We start from the raw sequence: 10,018 nt of genomic DNA, 5'->3' as shown, positions 1-10,018 counted from the left end.
TACATACCCAAAAGATGAATGCGATCACGAGAAAATTTAAACAATATTCAGTAGTATCATATGAATTCAGAATAATATTTGTAGTTTAATTCTCGTATTTTCAAATTATTGAGCCAATTAATTGGCATTTACGTACAACATTAAAGAATGTCCTTTACTACCTTTTGGTTTGCAAATCATTTATTCTTTTCATACTTCTGATATTTTTGTAATGCCAACTGATTGGAATATAATTATACATACCGTTTATGCAAGATTTTGATGCCAAAGTAAAACTTTCAACACCATGTCCAGGAAGAGCTAGCTGTACACAATTACTTGGCACATACTGCACTGCCGCCCAGCACTTAGGGTCATTAAAACATAAAGACTCGCAACTTGTATTCCTCCCAAATGTTACAGATAATACATCGCTATAAACTTGTTCTGTGATTTCGCAAGGTTGTGCTGTGCAATAAAAAAAACAATCTTCTAGCACCGCTTAGTCTCCAGTACATGTGTAAAAGTTATAATACTTTGTACAACAAATAACATGTGGAAATTGGACTGTTAATCTCTCAATCCGTGCCCATGTATAAGACTATAACATATTAGTTGTGGACAAGATGCATTTCTTGATGTAAAAAAAAACATATTCACTCTCACACGCTTTTGTCTCTCACAGTTGAAGACAACTGGCTATTTACTCGTTTCATAAGTTAACTAGATAGAATCTTCTTATCGTGCGGATGATCACACACTTGACTTTTATATCAACTGACACCTAATATTTGAAAAATGCAAATGATACAGGCTCTTCAATACGCAACTATAATTTCTAGAATAATTTACCAGACATACTATAAAGTTTTGGGACATTGTGCGTTTGGAGTATTGCATCATGGTAACTTGGTTCAAAATTGAGATGATTTGCATTTAATGGAACCTTATTTAAAGTACTACATTAGCCAGATAATATTTTTGCATAGTTATATTTCGCTTAACTGTTCGATATGGATATTGTTTGTCAAAAAAGAGAAAATAAGAATCCCCAAAGAAGGCCCAACACGGCAAAAGTGAAAATGTTGCAGGCTTGGTTTGATTGAGCCTGTTCATAGACGGTACTTGTCCAGTGCAAACAACCGTCAACGCCACCTAGCACCGGCTTAAGCAGAATATAACATTTAAACACGAAAATGGTAACATTTTGAATTTAGAATGTTTTATATAAGTCCATATTTGAAAACCTTTAAAGCAATTCAGTTAAAACTAGGAAAAGATGGACTTCACCTTTTCCTATTGCAGTAAACTGTATTGATGCTTAAAAAAGAATTGTCTATAAAAGAAGGTCTGTATTTTATTTATTAATTACGTTAAAAGTATTTAATATTATAAAAAAAACAATGAACTACAAAAATATACATAGATGTTATTTGCAATTGCGAGATACATGACCCGATATAAAATAAATTTATGAACTATATAATAAATTGTTTTAGAACAAAATATTATTCATCATACATATATGTTCATTATATATAACTTTGAAATTGTTAAAAGGATATCCAAAAGATACATTTCCGTTGTTTTTGTTTTATAACTGCTTGAAATTATAGAAAATGTGCCAAATGTAGACCTTTTTCACTCTAATATAAATCGTTCTCATTTCTAAACATTAGAAATAAAGTCTTTGACTATTTTGTTTTGCATTCATTTTTGTTTGGTTCATGCATGCCAATACAATGACGCTTTAAAATTTACTTTTCTTTGAATAGCTAATTAAAAGGTGCGACATATATAAAAATGTATGCATACCAGATCTTTCTAATTATGGAATATGATATATGATAAACAAGATCAACAAGGAAAGGCGGCGTTCACTGAACGCAACGCATTCTAATTGTTTTAGAGTGAAATATATAAATGCTATAGGTTTTTCTTACATAAGGGAACTTGGCATAAGAAAGCTAATGATGTAAAACAGTCCTTTTGTACTCAAATGTGATCACCACGTGTGTGTCTGAAACATTCTTCTTGCACATTATAATCATCAGCGAAATTGGCGGTATATGTCAAGTTTGTGCAATCTGCGACCCAAACACGATCATTTCCTTGTCGAACCAGCCCAACCCAGTAATCTAGACCGCTAAAAGAAGGATTTTAAAATGTAAGTTGGTCAAAGTTGCTATATTCGAGAACTAGAACTCCGCGAGTCGGATGTGTCGCCTTGTGAACAATGTAGTTTAGGAGAAATGGCCCGGACAAAAATGAAGTATGAAAAATAACAAAGGGCAATAACTAAAAAAATAATAAGTGCAGAGCAGCAGTTTCTGTGCACTGCACTTCTTATCAATAAGATCTATCATTCTATGATGTTTCAAGTCCATAGCTTTCATACTTGAGGAGAAATGACCAGGACAAAAATAAAGTAAGAAAATCAACAAAGGGCAATAACTCAAAAAATAAGAAATGAAGAGTATCAATTCTTATGCACTGCACTTTTTCTTAATGAGATCTATCATCCTATGAAGTTTCAAGTCCATAACGTTTATACTTTCGGAGAAATGGCCTGGACAAAAATTAAGTATGAAAATTAACAAAGGACCATAACTCAAAAAATAAGAAATGCAGAGTACCGGTTCTTGTGCACTGCACTTCTTCTTAATGAGATCTATCATCCTATGAAGTTTCAAGTCCATAGCTTTTTTAGTTGAAGAGAAATGGCCCGGACAAAATTAAAGTATGAAAATTAACAAAGGGCAATAACTCAAAAAATAAGAACTGCAGAGTACCGGTCCTTGTGCACTGCACTTCGGGTTATTGAAAGAAGCATGCATACCAAGTTTGAAGTCAATCAGACTTATAGTGACTGAGTTATGCTCCGGGCAAGCTTTAGGGGACGCCGACGACAACGACGCCGCCGACACAGACGCCGCCGACAAAAGTAACCTCTATATGTCACCTTTTCAAGGCGACACAATAAAAATATTCAAGAGCTACACTGATCGCTAAAGTTGGCGGTAATAAACAAAACATTTTTGTTTTAGAATTCATATATATCTTTTCCAAGAGCAAGTGAGTAACAGAGATGCCCATATATGTTCTCAATAGAGATACTATAATAAAATACCATACGAAGTAATATTAAGACCAATTTAAACAATTAATTCAAATTATGCCGGGTCAGTGTGCATAGGGGACACAGTAAAGTGTTTGGGCATTGCTTTTGTAAAGTGATGTGAAGTTATCATAATAAACAAAATGACAACGGTAGATACGGCGATAAAATTATTTACAATATATCTTCTCCGTAAGTTTCCACAGCTCGAGATACTATGGAATCCATTACAACACCTGAGTCTATGGTTGCTAAGTCTCCGCCCAAACTTTGACACACATCTCTTGCAGCACTCCATTGTACCTTATATGGGTAGTACACAAAATTTAGCGGTGTCATCATAGCTGTAAAATATTATACCAAAGTATTCAAAATAAAATCGCAGAAACAATATATTTTCACACCTCCATTTTTCGTATGCAGAATTCTTTCTTTTGATATGTTTAACACAATAGATCTTTAGTTTTACTGTAAAACTCTATTTTATAATCAAAATCATCTTTCATGTTATCTTTTTGTTATTTCACGGAAACTCAAACTGAAAATATAATGGAGATCAAAGGCACTTGCTCATTGGGAACCAAACAATGAAGGACACAATTAGATCTACTATTAAATATTACAATACCAGTATATGTTCCCCCCGTACGTTTAGCATGTATGATAATTAGAACATTTAATACGGGTAGACTCAATTTTACTTTTTTAAACCATCCGATGCTCGATTCAACTCACTCGTACAATAAATACAATATGGATTGCACATTTATTTAATTTAATATACTCTATATAAGTTTTACAAGGTATAAAACTTTCTAAGCGTATTTTCCCCGATACATTATTTCTGCCGTTGTTTTTTTTTCTCAAAGAAACACTCATACATAGTATCGACAAGGAAAATCTCGTGACTGATAATGTTTCAAGTACACATTTTACTTCACTTTCACAAATGTCCCAGTAATGTTAAGAGGTTATAATTGCAGATTGGTTTGATCGAGTCTGTTCATGAGAGAAAATGGAAAGAACGGCATCTCTCACACCTCAAGCATCGGTTTTAACAGTTTTCAATCTTAAACACAAAAATGTATCTACTACATGGTTCCAAAGGACCAGAAAAATAAATAAAAAACATTAATACTGAATTGAAGTAAGGGGCAACTTAAAAGCTGCAATACCTGAACACTTGCTATGTCAAAGGTATAAATGTCGTTTTACTCTCATTTACAATATCAACGTAATGATAAGCTTTACATATTTACAACATAGAGATATCTTTTTAATGTTGTCTGACATATGGGCTTAATTAATAGATGATACACGGCGCTGAGGGCCACACAGAATTATAGTCAGTCAGTCAGCCCGTAAACATTTAACGGGCTATAGCCGCCTCCTAAAGCTGACTTGGAGGCCACTTTTATGTCATATAAGGTCTAAGATACTGGGTGCTATTTCTTTTATATACCACACTTTACTTGAATATTATGGTTGAGTTCAACGAGGAAAGAAATCATATCGTTTAAATAACAAAATTTCTAGTAAAATGTACTGAAAACTGCTGATTTTGCGCGTTTTGTAAATCTTACAGATATGTTATCTCACTTAACACAGAAACTAAACTTGATTACGCACTTAAATTGTGCTTGTTAGATATTTTTGACAATGTTCGTATACTATCTCATTATGTGTAAGTGTGATCAAGTAACTGACATGCCGAGCCAGTGTTTAATCATATTCATGCTAAAATAACTCAATAAATATATATTTCAGTCACTTTGGCTGTTAAAATATATATAACGATACCTATGATTATTAATTATGAGATATAAGGAAATGACCCTGTCGCTTAGATCCAGATCTAATCTGACCAAACAAGTTCAAAATTCACGTATAGTTGAAGTCCATTTTACTGATGATGCCATCTCATGAAATAGTACCCCCAAGAAGGTAAAAACCTGATGCAACACCTTGTCTTAGTCCTTTTGCCCTCCGCAAAAGAAATAAACTTATCTTTCAAAACACTATTTTCTGGACTAATTATATTCTTACTTCAGTCTGTAAAATAGTGTTTTCTTAAACAAAATGCGCAACAAATTGATGGCAAAGTCAAATGAATCTTTTATAAAAATGTTAAATCAATTTTATTTACTTGTACTATAGAATAGAAAAAATAAGAATCCCTAAAGAAAGCCCAACACGGCAAAATTTGAAAATTTTGCAGGCTCGGTTTGATTGAGCCTGTTCATGGACGGTACTGTCAAGTGCAAACTACCGTCCACGCCCCCTAGCACCGGCTTAAGCAGAATTCAACATGAACTGGAACAATTTTTAAACATCCGCAGATGTGTTCATATGGCGGTTGTCATGGAACCATTCCATAAAAAGCGGCATATGGTCCCCAAGTTTTATAGAGTTACGTTCATAAACAGAGCCAATTAAACCTAGCCTGCAACATGATAAAAATTGTCGTGTTGGGTGTTCTTTAGGGATACAATTTTCATTCCTTTTTTGCGCAGTCAGCAACACTTTATATAATAGTAACTTGTTTGGGTTATTCAACTATCATAGATCAATATCATTATGTTTTATCATCATTATTTTATTTTTATTAATAATTCACACTTATTTTCTGTTCAATAAAGTAAATATTGCACTAAATTAGTCTAAATGTCGACCCTTTATTACTGCAACAACTCAAATACATCACTTAAAAAGAATACTATTCTACAAAATGAAGTAGATCGAACAAAATCGATAAAAACATTAAAATTTTAAATCTAAGGAACAAAGTAAGTTTTTATTACAATACCTTGAAGATGAACATTTCCCGCGCATATTGGTAATGTTATTAATAATATCCAAACAATTGCCATTATTTCACATTAAAAAAGCAAATCATAGTCGTGTACTAGTGCATGCAATGATAATGAATGAAGAAATAAAATTATATCAGAAACTTAAATTACCATTGGCTGAATAATATAAAATATGTTAACTATATATTTAGTTTGACAAGATATTATTCAAAATTCATGAACAATTGTCAACAAAACTATTCATTGATACAAACAATGGGTTATTTGTTTACCCTGTAAAGCAATTTTGAATCAATGTTTCTTCAATGAATGCTAAAACACAGCCCTACAAACATCCATTCACTCTTCTTAAATAAAACAATGAAAGTAAAGCGGAAGCGACTTCCGAGAAAGAGCGCTAGTATTTGCTCAATGCTATTCCTGTCAAGATCGGTGAAAAACGTTCGTGGGAATGTACTGAAGTCGAAAATGTTTTTTTTCTTCTTATTGATTTTGTCTTTCTGAACATTCCTTTCTAGCCGAGTCTGCAATTTTCATATTATATTGTTGTCTTCGTTGCTTCGAATGGATAATTCGTAATCCAGATAATTAAATGTCACATTGCTTGTTGATTACTGTTCTCATTTGTTTTATTAGCTCGACTTTTTTTAGTTTTGGTATATTGTCTTTATACTTTCAAGGTCAAATGTCCAAATTTTGCTAGTTCTTGCTATTATTGGCTGTAACTTTGTCATTTTTGAATGGATTGTCTTCAAACTTAAACATAATAACCTTCAAGGATAGCCCTTTAAAATAATCAGACAGACCTTGACCTTCACTCATAAATGATCTTGACTTTGAAGGTCTTATTATTGAAATTTTCATTTTGTTTGGCTGAAACTGGCTGTAACTTTGCTATTATTGAATGGATTGACTTCATATTATAACAGAACATTCTTAAGGACAAGACCTTCATGTTTATCAAACTCAAATTGACCTTGGCTCTTTTATGACCTTCAAGGTCAAGGTCATTAAAGAGCCCAAGCAAATTTAGGTTTGATAAACAACAAGGTCCTTAAGAATGTTCTGTTATAATATGAAGTTGATCCGTTCAATAATAGCAAAGTTACAGTCAGTTACAGCCAAAACAATGAAAATTTCAATAATTTGACCTTCAAAGACAATGCCATTAATGAGTGAAAAGAAAATATGATAAACAAGATCAACAAGGAAAGGCGGCGTTCAATGAACGCAACCACCATATGACCCAGCAACAAGAACCAACGGCAAAGAGCCCAGGCGGAAACAAAAACAGGACAGGGCAAAGACAGAGCGGGTCAAGGTCTGTCGGGTTATTTTTAAGAGTTATCCTTGAAGATTATTAAGTTCAAGTTTCAAGACAATTCATTCAAAACTAACAAAGTTACAGCCAATAATAGCCAAAAAAAATGAATATTTCAATAATTTGACCTTCAAAGTCAAGGTCATTTATGAGTGAAGGTCAAGGTCTGTCTGGTTAATTTTAAGGGATATCCTTGAAGATTATTATGTTCAAGTTTGAAGACAATCCATTCATAAATAACAAAGTTACAGCCAATAATAGCCAAAAAAATGAAAATTTCAATAATTTGACCTTCAAAGTCAATGTCATTTATGAGTGAAGGTCAAAGTCTGTCTGGTTATTTTTAAGGGATATCCTTGAAGATTATTATGGTCAAGTTTGAAGACAATCCATTCAAAAATAACAAAATTACAGCCAATAACAGCATGAACAAGCAAGATTTGGACTTTTAACCTTGATGGTCAAGGTCATTTTTGGATGAAGGTCAGGGTTAGTGTGGTCTACTGAAAGGTCATGTCCTAAGGGTTGTTGTGGCCAAGTATGAAGACAATACACCAAGAAATAAACAAGTTATGATCCAGGTACAAGTTTGCGGACGGCAACGGATACGGCAACGTCCCCGCGACTATAACAATACCTCTACTTTTTTTCAAAAAAAAAAAGTCGAGCTAATAAAAACTTAAAATACCTTCTTGTCTGACGGAACCTGGCTTAGAGGTTTGATATTTGGTATGTGTTATTATCTATAGGTATGATAAACAAGATCAACAAGGAAAGGCGGCGTTCAATGAACGCAACCCTCATATGACCCAGCCACAAGAACTACTCTACCAAAATTGTTAAAATTTTGCCTCTAGTGTCAAAATCAGTCCCACACCGGGGGTCATAGGTTTGCATATATGTATATAGTCAAAACTTAAAAAAATCATATTCTCTAAATTCACAAAGGCTAGAGGTTAGATATTTTACATGAAACATTGTGTAGTGAACCTTTAGAAAGATTGTACAAATTATTATGCCCCGGGGCTCATTGATTTTCAATGTGTACATATAGTAAAATACATATAGTAAAAAAATCAAAAAATCTTATTGTCTGAAGATATACAAGGCTGTTTCTAAATTTAAAATTCACAATTTTAGTGTTTAAATGTTGAATTCTGCTTAAGCCGGTGCTAGGGGGCGTGGACGGTAACTTGCAATTTCCATTACCGTCCATGAACAGGCTCAATCAAACCGGGCCTGCATCATTTTATAATTTTGCCGTGTTGGGCTTTCTTTAGGGATTCTGTTTTTAGAACTTTGATATTTGTTATATGATATCATCTATAGGTAGTCTACCAAAGTTGTTCAAACTTTGCCTCTAGTGTCAAAATTAGCCCCGCCCCGGGGGTCATAGGTTTTCCTTACAAGTATGTAGTAAAATCATCTTTTCTAATTGACAAAGGCTAAAGGTTAGACATTTTGCATTAAACATTGTGTAGTGAACCTCTGGCAAGATTATTCAAATTAAAGCCCTGGGGTCAAAATGAGCCCGCCCCTAGGGATCATTGATATTCAGTCACTATGTCATCAAGTAAAAAATTAAAAATCTTATTGTCTGAAGGTACTAATCTGATAAAGTGATCTATGCATTATGGCAATCTATATAGAAGCAAAAAAATGTGTTCCTTTATTACTATTTAGTGTTGTATTTATGCGGTGGCATGTCATTTTTAGCTCACCAGAGCCGAAAATATGATAAAACAAGATCAACAAGGAAAGGCGGCGTTCAATGAACGCGACCCCCATACGACCCAGCAACAAGAACCAGTGGCAAGGAGCCCAGGCAGACCCCATACAAAAACAGGACAGGGCACAAGACAGAGCACGGACAGGTTAATCATTAAATGATAAATAACAAGCATTTGATAGTATTGCGGGCAATACAGTAGTCCCCTACCGGTCCCTCAAAAAGTTCTTTAATTGTCATACACTCCTGTGTATTGCCATTTATAATGAATTTGAGGATGAAGTCTGTATTTGAAAATATCAACCACAAAACATAATAAAATAAATTTGTCTATATCACAGTAATGTGTTAAGTTTCCATGCTTAGTAAGGAAATTATGTTTATACAACCTTGTCATATTATTACGATGTGGGATTTTAAAGTAAATCCTATAGGAATGAAGAAGTTGGAGTGAAAATACCAGTTTCTCGAAAAAAATCTAAGTTCAAGGGGGACATAATTCTGGAAATAGTCTTGCTAGAGTATTTAACCTTCTCAAAAATGTCGAGTGATAATAAGAAACATATATATGAAGTTTGAAGTAGATACATTAGGAAATAAAGAAGTTATTTAAAAAAGACAACATTTTTTCCCCTAAAAAATCTAAGTTCAAGGGAGGTAATACTGATATTTTTTGTGCTAGAGTTATAAACCTTGTCACATATGATGTGGTTGATGACCAGAAACTTATATTTAAAGTTTGAAGTAAACACCTTAAGAAATACAGAACATATAGTGAAAAAGCTGAAAAATTTAAATCAGAAATCTTGAAATTCAGGCTATTTGTTGTCATAGCAACCAAAATTTTCTACATAGGAAGAAAAGAAAAAGACGTGCATAATTTGCATACTGCCATCTATCCACATGTCAAATTTCATTAAAATATTTTTAGTACTTTTTGAGTTATCACTGGATCCAGTTTATGTGTTAAATTTGCCATATTTTCAGACAATTAGTTGCAATAGCAACCAGAATTTTCTACATCGGAAGAAAATAAAAAGACGTTCATAATCTCCATA

The 10,018-nt window shown here is 33.3% G+C and overlaps 1 long non-coding RNA gene across 1 annotated transcript; it reads right to left on the bottom strand.

Moving 5' to 3' along the window:
* Positions 1-249: 249 nt before the first annotated feature.
* On the bottom strand, positions 250-6,041 carry LOC132729155 (uncharacterized). Its single transcript, XR_009625574.1, has 4 exons — positions 5,904-6,041; positions 3,276-3,441; positions 1,923-2,125; positions 250-447 (listed from the first exon to the last, which is right to left on the bottom strand). It is a non-coding gene; the product is annotated as an uncharacterized LOC132729155 (long non-coding RNA).
* Between the last annotated feature and the right edge of the window lie 3,977 nt (positions 6,042-10,018).

This window comes from Ruditapes philippinarum, unplaced genomic scaffold (genome assembly GCF_026571515.1).
Source record: "Ruditapes philippinarum isolate M1 unplaced genomic scaffold, ASM2657151v2 ctg1135_1_1_1_1, whole genome shotgun sequence".
Lineage (NCBI taxonomy): Eukaryota > Metazoa > Mollusca > Bivalvia > Venerida > Veneridae > Ruditapes > Ruditapes philippinarum.
This window is presented reverse-complemented; position numbering and strand designations above follow the sequence as displayed.